At 44.4% G+C, this 12,279-nt stretch overlaps 1 protein-coding gene across 2 annotated transcripts in view; it reads right to left on the bottom strand.

The window, feature by feature from the left end:
- sipa1l1 (signal-induced proliferation-associated 1 like 1) overlaps window positions 1–6,456 on the bottom strand; it is a 177,605-nt gene extending 171,149 nt beyond the window's left edge. For both annotated transcript variants that reach the window (XM_069918125.1, XM_069918126.1), the window contains exon 1: window positions 6,419–6,456. The gene's annotated coding sequence lies outside the window, so the exon portion shown is untranslated. The remainder of the gene's footprint in view (window positions 1–6,418) is intronic.
- Between the last annotated feature and the right edge of the window lie 5,823 nt (window positions 6,457–12,279).

Genomic DNA, 12,279 nt, shown 5'->3' with positions numbered 1-12,279 from the left:
CAAAATATTTCAGTGACAATTGGGCCTAGAGCAGTGATTCTCAACCTTTCCTTCCCACTCACATCCCACCTTAAGCAATCCTTTACTAATCACAGAGCACCGATGGCATAGGGATTACTTAAAGTGGGATGTGAGTGGGAAGAAAAAGGTTGAGAACCATCGGCCTAAGCCATCAGGTGCTGTCGGCACTTACTGGCAAATCATAAGACCTTGCATTTATAAAGTGGTCATTTTATGGGATAAACCTTGCAGAGAAAATTCAATAAAAACAAATCATATTTAAATAACCACAGAGTTCAAGATTTAGGTTAAAACTAGATCTGAAAATAAATAAATTACGTCAATGATAGTACCCTTCTATTTAATAAAACACATTGGTGAAGGGACTAATCAAATACTACAAGTGCTCACAGCAAATGAAAAGCCCCTTAACCTTAGCTGATTCGTCCCACTTTGTTTGAGGGGATGTCGGAGTCTCCCACAGCCCAAATAAACGAAGCCCCTTTCAACAGCCGTCCTCTTGACCATCAAAACAGGCAGACTGGGCTTCAGTTCAAAGTCTCATCTAAATTACCGAATCTCTGGTGTTGGAGCACTGCTCCAGCACTGAACTGCTGGCAGTGTGGTACAGCGTGAAATAATAAACGTCAGCCCCAAAGGTGGAGCCAAGGTGTGCGTATGTTGTTGCAATAACATTGGGCGGCACTAATACATCACATCGTCGGGGTTCGGACTTCAAGCAACAGGAGCTTTACTATAAAAGACTTGGCAAGGTTGGTGCCGATGAGTAATCATTGTCTGGTTAAATCATGCAGGTGAGATCCCTCTTAACTGCCAGGAACTTTGACTCATTTGTTTTTCCATTTAAAAATTAGACTCCACCGAAGCAGATTTATTTCTCCCACCCATCCCACCAGACGTGACTCTCTTCTCAATTTACACTGCCTGGTCTCACAACTGCACACCTCTTCCAAGCAGACACTTTCCCCCTTTCTCGCGCATTTGAGCAGATTGATTGAAAGTGCTTGTGGGTAGATCTGCCAGTAATTCCCTCTGGCCCATGTGGTAAACCTGGAAACTGACAACTCTGATGGAGGAGCAGTCCAGAGAGGGTCATCAGAATTTCAATTATTAGAGGCACGTAGCGTGGAAACAGGTCTTTCGGCCTAACTTGCCCATGCCGACCAAACTGTTCTACCCTCCTGCTTTTTCCCCTTATCCCTCTAAACACATCCTATCCATGTGTTTGTCCAATTTTTTTTCCCTTGAATAATAGTACCTGCCTCAACCACCTCCACCTTACACCGACCACACTCTGTGTAAAAAGATCCTGTTAAATCTCTCCCCCTCACCTTAAACCCATGCCCTCCGGTTACCGATTCCCCGATTCTTTTAATTGAATTGAATTTTCAAGACCTGTTGCACAATATGGAGAAACAACAGTAGATGTACATTATAGAGGCTGTCGACCTTTTTCCTTCCACTCACATACCACTTTAAGTATTCCCTATGCCATCGGTACTCTGTGATTAATAAGGGATCCTTAAGGTGGGATGTGGGTGGAAAGAAAAAGTTTGAAAACCACTGGTAGTGTAAATTGAGCGGGGAGTCACCTCTGGTGGGATGGGTGGGAGAAATAAATCTGCTTCGGTGGAGTCTGATTTTTAAATGGAAAAACAAATGAGTCAAAGTTCCTCATTAACTCGTTATGTGCACGGTTTCAGAACTCCAAAGGAAATGGGCCAATGACCATTTTTCTCAAGCAAATTATTTCAGTGACAATTGGGTCTAGAGCAGAGATCCTCAACCTTTCCTTCCCACCCACATCCCACCTTAAACAACCCCTTACTGATCACAGAGCACCGATGGCATAGGGATTATTTATAGTGGGATGTGAGTAAGAAGGAAAAAGTTGAGAACCACTGAATCAAGGCCACTGTAATTCTGTTCTACTGGTGTGTAGACAACCAAGAAATGGATTAGAGCTCCAACACAGGTGGAGATCAAAGGACCAATGCGATCATTGAAAAACAAATATTTTGAAAAATATTACATTTAGAGATACAGCACAGAAATAGGTACATTTGGCTCATGAGCCTGTGCCACCCAAGTACCCCAATTAACCTTTCAACCCCAAAAATTTTTGAAAGGAAACCGGAGCACCCGGAGGAAACCTATGTTGTCACGAGGAGAACGTACAAATTCCTTACAGACAGCGGTGAATTTGAACCCGGGCTGCTGACGCTGTAATAACATTGTGCTGACCCCCACCCTAACCAAATACTGTAAGTTATCAATCTATTTGGGATATGTAAAGTCCTGTTTAGTAATTTTAAGATAACTGAAATAGTTGTCAGTACATAGATTTTTGCCATTACCCAACAAACAGAATTGGTCACTGCTGTTCAGATAATGGCCTGTGCAAGATTTCACCCTGAAAGCAAGTTCCTTTTACTAAGTAACGCATCATTTTTCATTACCTACAATGGCAACAGTGATTTAAGGCCTGTCAAATTTCAAGATCATTGGGACATTTCAGTGATTAATGTGGAGGATAATGAAAAATCTGCTGCCTGCTTTTTTTGAAAATGTATTGATATTAGTGTGGAATTCAGACACAGATTACCTCTGGAGAATAAAACACTGTAATAATGGGCTCTCGAATACTGAGGATCACAAAGTGAATCAGTCGCTAGTTAAAAACAATCTGACCCTGATAACCTGATCCACAATTTGACATAAATCCCCTTTGGTACAGGATAACAAAGCTGAACGAGGTTTAGTTTAATACACATACGTGCTGGAGAAACTCAGAAGATCGCATGACATCGATAGTAGTGATTCCCAAACTGGTCGCTGCCGTGCACACCCCCCCACCCCCCTGGGCGGTGGAAAGATCCAAGGGGGTGGTAAGGCAAAAGGAGGTGGGAGATGTGGGTGAGGTAAAAGGGACCGGTCAGAACCTTCTGTCTTGTTATTATCCAGTCTGCTATAAAGTTTAATGAAGAAGCCAGTGCAGTAATTTACTGGCCAGACTCGGGGTGGCTGTAGTGAGCAAAATAAACAGTGACAAGGCGTTCTCGCGAGACCTGGTCTCGGTGGCCGCCATGTTGGTGGTGTAACTAAGCCCCTCTCAGCACCGACACTAACCCCGCCCCCCACAAATCAGCACCGTCACTAAAACCCTCTCAACGCCTCCACTAACCCCCCCCCCTCTCAGGGCCACCATTAACCCCCCTCTCAGTGCAGCACTATCCCCCACCTCATCACCATTACTAACCCCTCCTCTCAGTGCCGTCACTAACCCCCCCCACCCCGCTTAGCACCATACTAGCCCCCTCGGCACCGCCACTAACCCTGCCACCTTGCTTAGCGCTGCCACTAACCCCCCAATCCCCTAGCGCCATTGTATGGGTGGGCGGGGGGGTGGGAGGGGTGGGGGGGAGGAAAGTGAGCTCAGGATGTGGCCTGGAGGCCAAAGGGGCAGAAGTCTCAAAAAGGTTTGGGAACCGCTGATCTTTAGGAAGTAAAGGGTAACCAAAGTTTCGAGAGTGGCAGGCCCCAGTGCTGGTTATCCTTTCCATCCTGTGGATGCTGCGTGACCTGCTGAGTTTCTCCAGCACTTCTGTCTGTTCCATTACTCCTGCAGACTTTCCTATTTAACCCCAATGTAGCTGTAGTTTAGTTGCAATCATCTAGTTGCACGTGACCTATGTTCATTTTTCTTTGTATGCAAGTCCACTCAGCAGGACTGGCAAAAGCATTGGAACCACTGCTTCATATTAACTAATCACCAGATATGCTGTAACTGAACAAGCTAGATATGGATTTGTACTGTGCACTACCATGGACCATGATGAAACCACTATGCTGGCTTCGCAAGATTAAGAACACTTGTTGTTTGCCACTGCACCCCATCCAAATGATATTCATTGCTTTTACTGATGTGCCCAGTGAGCCACTCAGAGTCTCCCAAGCTTGAACAGTGTGGGGATTGCTCTGCATCACCAGTATACCATGACATGCAAAATCATTGAGGACCCCTCCCACGCTACATGTGGCATCTTTCAGCTGCTCCCGTCGGGGAAGAGTTACAGGAGGATCAGAGCCAGCTCCACCAGCTGAGGAACAGCTTCTTCCCATGGGCAGTGAGAATGCTGAACGAACATAGGAACTGATCTCACTAACCGAGACTCTCATTTGTACAAAACAATATTTATTTGTACAGATAAAATATTTGTCTTGCATATGTATTATTTGTCTATATGTATGTTACGCCTGGTTTTGTGTCTGCATGTTTTTGCACCGAGGACCAGAGAACACTGTTTTGTTGGGTTGTACTTGTAAAATCAGATGACAATAAACTTGACTTGACTACAATGCACCATCAACAACATTTACATTGGCAACTCAATAAGAATTTAATTTAATTTTAATTTTTAAAAAATGCTTATTTAAATGTTGGAGCACTTTGAGCCAATTACACCCATGTGACCAATTAACCTGCAAACCCTGTTGGTCTTTGAAACGTAGGTGGAAACTAAGGCTCCTGAACAAGCCCCATGCGGAGAATGTCAAGGACACACTCTCTCCATCAATGCTCTTTATTTCAGATCCGGGAACCTCCACGTGAAGCATGAAGAATTTTGTAATTTATCTTGCTCCTCCCTGGCCAAGCGAGCAACTACTGATGAAATAAAATAACACTGACCCCGAACATTATATGTGCTGGATTCTGAGAAAAATGTTAACTGAGCACACTGGAAGAAGAAAGCCTGGATTCTCGATTTGATGCCAGCTGTTGAACTGCATTAAAAGTTCCAATTCCAAACTCACCTCCTCTGAAGGTGAGCAGTAATCCTACTTGAAATGTTATTCCCAAAAGAAATTAAACCAAAATACACCAGTACTTCTTATAATGACTATCGGCCAGTGGCTCTAATATCCACTATTTTGAGAGAATGGCTCACATGGTCTCCAGCCTCCCAGCCATCTTGACCCACTCCAATTCACATCCCACCAATACAGGTCCACAACAGAAGGCATCTGCCTGCACTCAGCATTGGAATACCAGGACAACAAGGACCATACTGAAAGTACTGAACAAACTAATTTCACACGCCACTCTGCATGATTTCCTAACCCGCAGGCCGCAATAGTTGTGGCAACACCTCCTCCATCACCATCCTCAAAACTGGGCCCTGAAAGAATGTGACTCAGCTCCCTCCTATACTCCCTGTAAACCCACCACTGCATGGCCGAATGTCACTCCTACTCCATCTATGAATTTGCGGATGGGACCGCCACAGTAAGCAGGATGAAACAAAGGGGCTTGTGGTTTGGTACCAGAACAACGACCTCGACCTCAATGTCAGAAAGATCAAAGAGCTACTTGCAGACTTCCAGAGGAGGGGTTAGAACAGTGGTTCGCAACCTTTTTCTTTCCACTCACATACCACTTTTAAGTATTCCCTATGCCATCAGTGCTCTGTGATTAGTAAGGGATTGCCTAAGGTAGGATGTGAGTGGGAAGGGAAGGTTGAGAATCACTGCTCTAGACCCAATTGTGACTGAAATATTTTGCTTGAGAAAAATTGTCGTTGGCCCATTTCTGAAACCGTGCACATAACGAGTCAATGAGGGACGATTAAAACCCACATCCTACCTTAAGTAACCCCTTCCTAATCATAGAGCACTGATGGCATAGGGAATACTTAAAGTGGGATGTGAGTAGAAAGAAAAAGGTTGAGAACCATTGCACTAGACAATTTAAAGGGCGATTGGCTGTTAATTCCTGGGACCACTTGCAACAGTGAAAGGGGCTAATGATGTCCCATTGTTCTGGTGTATATTAAATCACAAATATACTATAGCAATTCACCAAGGCATTTGTAGCAGCAACCCTGCCATTTGCAGACAGAATGGGCAAGGGGCAAATGTTAATGTCAGCCACTGCAATCTTTCCAGCCTCTTCAGGGTGTTGCACTGTAGTCCTGGAACTCATTATTTAACAGCTGAGTGTTTTCTCTACACAAGTAGTTCCAGAAAATGACTCCCTCCTCATTTTTCCAAGAGCAATTAGAGATGATCAATTGCATCAAATGCTGCACTTCCTATGAATTAAAAAGTTGTTACACTGCTTTGACTATTAGCGTCAAGCATATTCACACCAGGGACCCCAAATTCAAAAGTAGTTAATTCAGCTTTGGAGATCACATGTAAACCCAGCTTTATTAAAAAAAAACAACTATCAGATTTTAATCATGAAGTAACTGAAAAAAAGAAGCAGCAAAATGTGAAAAACTGGGTAAAAGAACAAAAGATTAATTAGGTTGCTTTGACAAATCCGTGCACAGAAGCATGCCTAATGGTGCATTAACAATTGAACAAAACATCGCTATAAAAGTAAATGATCTACCTGTCATCTGCAACTTTTGCTGCTTGGTTAACACCATCCTGAAATTACACAAGCAGAAATTGTACCGTGCATCAAAGTAAAATGAACACAGTAACATGGGATGGCTAGTGTGTGCACTGTATTACAGTCCGTTTATTTTCATGCTGGGGGGCTCTCCCTTCCCTCCCACATCGCTGTCAAGGCATCTGGAATACCACTCATCACTACCTCACTGGCACGGATACGAGAACGAAGGGGGAAAAAAACAGCACGAGACCATGATGACAAAGAAGTCTGCTCCAATTACTGTACTCGGGAGAGTCATCTGTAATAAGATTCAGACTCGCGTCTGGTTTGGAAGTTAGCAATTTTAAGTTATTTTGTCTCATTAAACCAGTTACAGTTCCAATCCTTCTTCAGGACCAATATGAGAAATAGCACAGCAGGTCTCACTTCAATTTCTGTCAGATGCTCAACCTGACTTCCATTCTGAAGCACATTTCAAGACAGTCGCCATCATTCACAGGTGTCAAAAAGGTCGACAGCAACGTGCCTCCATGACAGCTGGCCTGTGGCACCGACCTCCAAATGAAATGCTTCGAGTGTCTGGTGATGGAACGCATCAAAGCGCACCTCCCAGAGTTGCTGGACCCATTTCTATTCATCTATACAAGTATACATTCCGTTGATGATACTGTAGGCTTGTCACTCTTATACATCTTGAACCCCTGCAGAACGACACCCCATACACCAGGCTGCTGATCATTGGCTTTAGCTCGGTGTTTAATAAGATCATTCTCCAGAATCTGGTGGAGAAGCTGTCCTTGCTGGGAGTCAACACCCTCCCCTCCCCCCCTCCCCCCCCCCCACCGGTAGCGCACCTCAGCTCACTCCTGTTCACGTTACTGCCCCATGACTGCATCGCCAGATCCAGCTCCAACAGAGTCATCAAGTTTGCAGATGACACAACAGTAGTTGGTCTCATCAATACATCGATGAGTCACACCACAGAAAAGAGGTGGGAAATCCTGTGAAATGGTGTGAGAGTAACAACCTGAGTCTCAATGTGGACAAGATGAAAGAGATGATCATGGATTTCAGGAGGACCAGGAACCACCACCCTCTAATACACCTCTGTAGTAGAGAAATTGGAGAGACAAATTCTTTGGAGTCTACTTAACTAATGACCTATCCTGGACACACAGCTCCTGCACTTCCTGAGAAGACTGAAGCAGGCAACACGTCACATCAATCTTCCTCGGGAGGTCTATCAGGAGCGTCCTGGCCGGATGCATCACAGTGTGATATGGGTGCTGCAGAGAATCGAATTGAAGATCAATCCATGAGACCACAAGAGTGGCAAAGAGGATCAATGGGGTCTCCCTTCCCCCTCACTAATATAATCTCCAGAGATCGTTGTCTGAAGAGGGTGCACAGAATTGTGGAGGACCCCCACCACCTCGCACACTCCATCTTTCAGCGGCTCCCGCTGGGGAAGAGATACAAGAGTATCGGAGCCAGCACCTCCAGGGTGAGGAACAGCTTCTTCCCATGGGCAGTGAGAACGCTGAACGACCAAAGGAACTGCTCACCCTTAACCATAGAGGAGCATCATATCCTGAGTGAATGGCTGAGGTCAGTCTTTAATTTGAAAAACTGCCTGGTTCCAAACAGGATGAAGACAAATGACACAGTCTTATGTATCCTAACTGCTGCTGAGGTTTATAAACAGTCGATATCCCAAGATATGATAGGCGTCAGATCAAAAGGATTTAATCCTCTGACCATGGTTCCAAAAAAAATGTAAAACATGTTCCTGTCAATACAGGTTATCTACACGTTGGTGTAATTTAAACAAGATGATCCTTTGGTAATTTATTCACACTAAGTGGCCCACTTATTGCTCTGTGCAGAGGACCGTTAACAGTCAAGCCCATTATGGTTCATTTCATGTCCTGTGACATCTGGAATAGGGAAGGACAACTAATTTCCTTTTCTAAAAAGACACCAGTGATTCTGCCAATTGTTTTTATAAATCCATCCTCTGCTTCAGGTGTATTTAATAAAGTGAAATTAAATTCTGGCCTGCTATATGATTTGAACTTTTATCTTTGGATCATTGCTCCAGATCTCCAGCTGTACTTACAAAGCCACCATTCCCAATTTTCTTCCAATGATGGCTTAAGCTGGGCCTGCAGAATCACAATTGGTACTTTAATGATTTTGAATAACCAGTAAAAGCTCGGTTTTAAAAAAAAAGACAACTTCTTCAATTATCTATTTCAATCCCATAAATTATGGGATGAGGCAGAATGGACGAGATGGGCCAAAGGGGCTGTTTCCATGTTATGGTGTTCTATGATTCTAAGCATGTAGAAGGTGAAGCAGAGATAAAGATCTAAAGTATTCCACAAACATAAATGATTTTGCACCAAGTTAAACAGGAAACCCGGCAGATGCGGTGATTGTGGTGCTGGAGAAACCCAAGCCCAAAATGCTGGCTACCCTTTCCCCAGGAGGTATAGACCCTCAAAATTCTGGCTACCCTTTTTCCAGGAGGCACAGACCCCCAAAACACAGCCGTTGTCATACCCACAGTCCTGTTCGGCTCCGAATCATGGGTCCTCTACCGGCATCACCTACGGCTCCTAGAACACTTCCACCAACATTGTCTCCGCTCCATCCTCAACATTCATTGGAGCGACTTCATCCCTAACATCGAAGTACTCGAGATGGCAGAGGCCGACAGCATCGAATCCACGCTGTTGAAGATCCAACTGCGCTGGGTAGGTCACGTCTCCAGAATGGAGGACCATCGCCTTCCCAAGATCGTGTTATATGGCGAGCTCTCCACTGGCCACCGTGACAGAGGTGCACCAAAGAAGAGGTACAAGGACTGCCTAAAGAAATCTCTTGGTGCCTGCCACATTGACCACTGCCAGTGGGCTGATATCGCCTCAAACCGTGCATCTTGGCTCCTCACAGTTCAGCGGGCAGCAACCTCCTTTGAAGAAGACCGCAGAGCCCACCTCACTGACAAAAGTCAAAGGAGGAAAAACCCAACACCCAACCCCAACCAACCAATTTTCCCCTGCAACCGCTGCAACCGTGTCTGCCTGTCCCGCAGACTTGTCAGCCACAAATGAGCCTGCAGCTGACGTGGACATTTACCCCTCCATAAATCTTCGTCCGCGAAGCCAAGCCAAAGAAAAATTGTGTGTGTATGTGTGTAGAGGTTTGCCTAGCATATCAACCCTGTTGTCCCATTTGCATCCCCGAAATAAACGTGTGCTTTTTACCTCAACTTTGGTCTGGTTCTTAACCTGTGGGTCCCACACGAACCCAAACACCAGATCCAGGCAGCAGTATTGTGAGCTGGGGCAGAGGGCCCATAAAGTCTTGTCCTGGCAGGTGAGGGCAGAGGAGGCCTCAAGAATAATCAATGCGATCCAGGCAGGGGAAGGCAAGATCTCACATAAACCAAAAGAAATAAATGATGCATTTATGAAGATCCCACTAATATAGATGGTTTCTTGCCAAATTTGGGACAGGAGGAGCAAGAGGGGCTGAGTGCCCCTCTTACTAAAGATGAACTAGCATGGAAAATGAGCCCTTCACTGGCTGGTAAGTCAGAATGAAGGTGATGCCAAGGCTTTTCCAATCCTATTTCATTGCCTCAGGGTTTTTTTAAAAGCGCTCGATGAGTGAACCAGAAAGTTTGTATGGAAAAGTTGACACGGGACTACAACTTAGGGAGGGGGAGGATTAAAGTTACCAGATTTTATAAACTATTGTTGGGCATCCCAGGCAAGGTTTATCGCCTCACTCTTTGAGAAAGTATCCCCCCATCATGGGTCCAAGATAGACTAGACTTGGTAGGCGATGGGATAGCCAAATAATTTATATATAAAATCCTGGACACTTGGTGCCAGAAAGAGATCAGGTGTATCAAGGATTGTTACAAAAGGGGGCAGCTAATGCCATTGGAGCAGTTGAGAAACAAATATGATTTGTATAACAGAACATACTTCTGTTATCTTAAGGGAAAATTTGGGACCAGCTACAACCCAACCTGAATGTAGCAACATGAAGATTCTAATTCAAAAGGGGAATGTGGGTAAATTTATTTCTATGATGTATTACATATTCTAAAGTGAGGGTCCAAAGCCGGGCTTACACAGGTCAAGGGGGAGATGGGAGTCGGACTTGGGCACAACAATGAATGAAGAGTGGTGGCAAGAACTGTGCCTGGACAGTGTGTCTGGGGTCATTACACCACATACAGGTGGGTGCAGGACAATTTCTTGCACTGGTCGTACCTCACACCACAAAAAAAATTACACACATCAAAGCCAGAATGTGGTGTGGTGTGGAGGTTGGAAATTTTGTCCACTCCACCTGGCTGTGTACAAAGGTGAGACCGTTCTGGGATGACCTGGGGGACATTCTGAAAAAAGTTACAAAGGTGGACCTTCCACAAGATCCTGAGTTGTACCTCCTGGGGATATGGAGATGATCAGTTGAACTGACCAAATACCAAATTTTTTCACGAAGGTGACAATGCCGGTCGCCAAGAAGTGTGCAGAGCTGCATTCCCCTGGAGAAAATCACATGTAGCTGAAGGAAGAAACATGACACATTTGTTGGGAGTTTGGCAACTTTACCTGAGATATAGCGCCGCTCAGATAGATTTGTCCCCCCGGTCTAGAAATAGTGATCTTGTAATAGTCTGTTCTTAGGAGGAAAAGGAGTGTAGCTAATGAAACAGGATATGGCGCAGGCGACATGTTGTTTTCAGTTCTTTTTATCTGTTTAAGTTTTTGTAAGGGTTGGTGGCCCCATCGATGTCTGTATGAACATAAATTACTTGATGGTATATTAAATTGTACGTGGGAAGAGGTAAATGCAGACTCTACAAATGCAGGAGAGTTGGAAAGGTTGAATGGTTTGTTGAATTTTGTGGATCTATGAAAGTCATAAATAAAATATTTTTTAAAACATCATAAATGTTTTAACCACTATCTGTGGTGAAAAACCCATAACCCATCGACACAAAACTTGTATCTCCTACATGACCGTGAGCAGATTTAAGAGCCAGTGTCGTCGTCGATGCTAATACCTCTCAGTGTTCATATCATTTTTGTCAACATTAGCTGTCAACCTCTGGTTGAAAGGGATGTTGATGGTGCGGTCTCTTTTTATGTCAGGCCATGCAATTAAAGAAAAAAAGGGTAAACACAAAAACTCCACTTACTGGAACCTTGAGCAAACAATGAGCTACACGATGGGTCAAGCAGCATCCGTGGGGGATAGAAATGGTCAGTCAACGTCTCAGGATGGGGTCCTTTATCATCAACAATTCCCACCGCCCCTGTGTTCCCATCCTGCTTCACTTCTGTCCCAAAGTTACGTGTAAACAATAAGCTCAGGAAACTTATGACAGATTCTGTGGATTGCCTGGATGTCCTCGATGAAGGCTGACTCTACAGGCACCAAATGCAGCCAAGATAAATTTCATAAAATGTGTATAAGTTTGCTATGTCAAAGCAAGAAAAAGATTTCCTAATTGACCCTAAAATGACCATACTGTTCTTGGCACCAATGAGTCCAATTATGAGCAATCCCTTTCTCTTCCTCTGTTGGCTGATTGCCTTCTCAGTCTTCCCTTTAACTGAGTGGTGTCAGCTGTGGCAGTCTGGGAGCTCTCTCTCTCGTCCAAGTCAGAAAATTCAGAGTTCAGGCACAACGACAGAAAACTGAGCACAAAAAAAAAAATTGACACTGCATCTGAGTCCAATGCTGTTGAATGAGGCACTAAGAAATCAGATTCTTTACTGCGTCAACCAAACCTGAAACAAGAAACTGATTATTTAGATATCACC

The sequence above is a fragment of the Narcine bancroftii genome, chromosome 2, assembly GCF_036971445.1.
Source record: "Narcine bancroftii isolate sNarBan1 chromosome 2, sNarBan1.hap1, whole genome shotgun sequence".
NCBI lineage: Eukaryota > Metazoa > Chordata > Chondrichthyes > Torpediniformes > Narcinidae > Narcine > Narcine bancroftii.
This window is presented reverse-complemented; position numbering and strand designations above follow the sequence as displayed.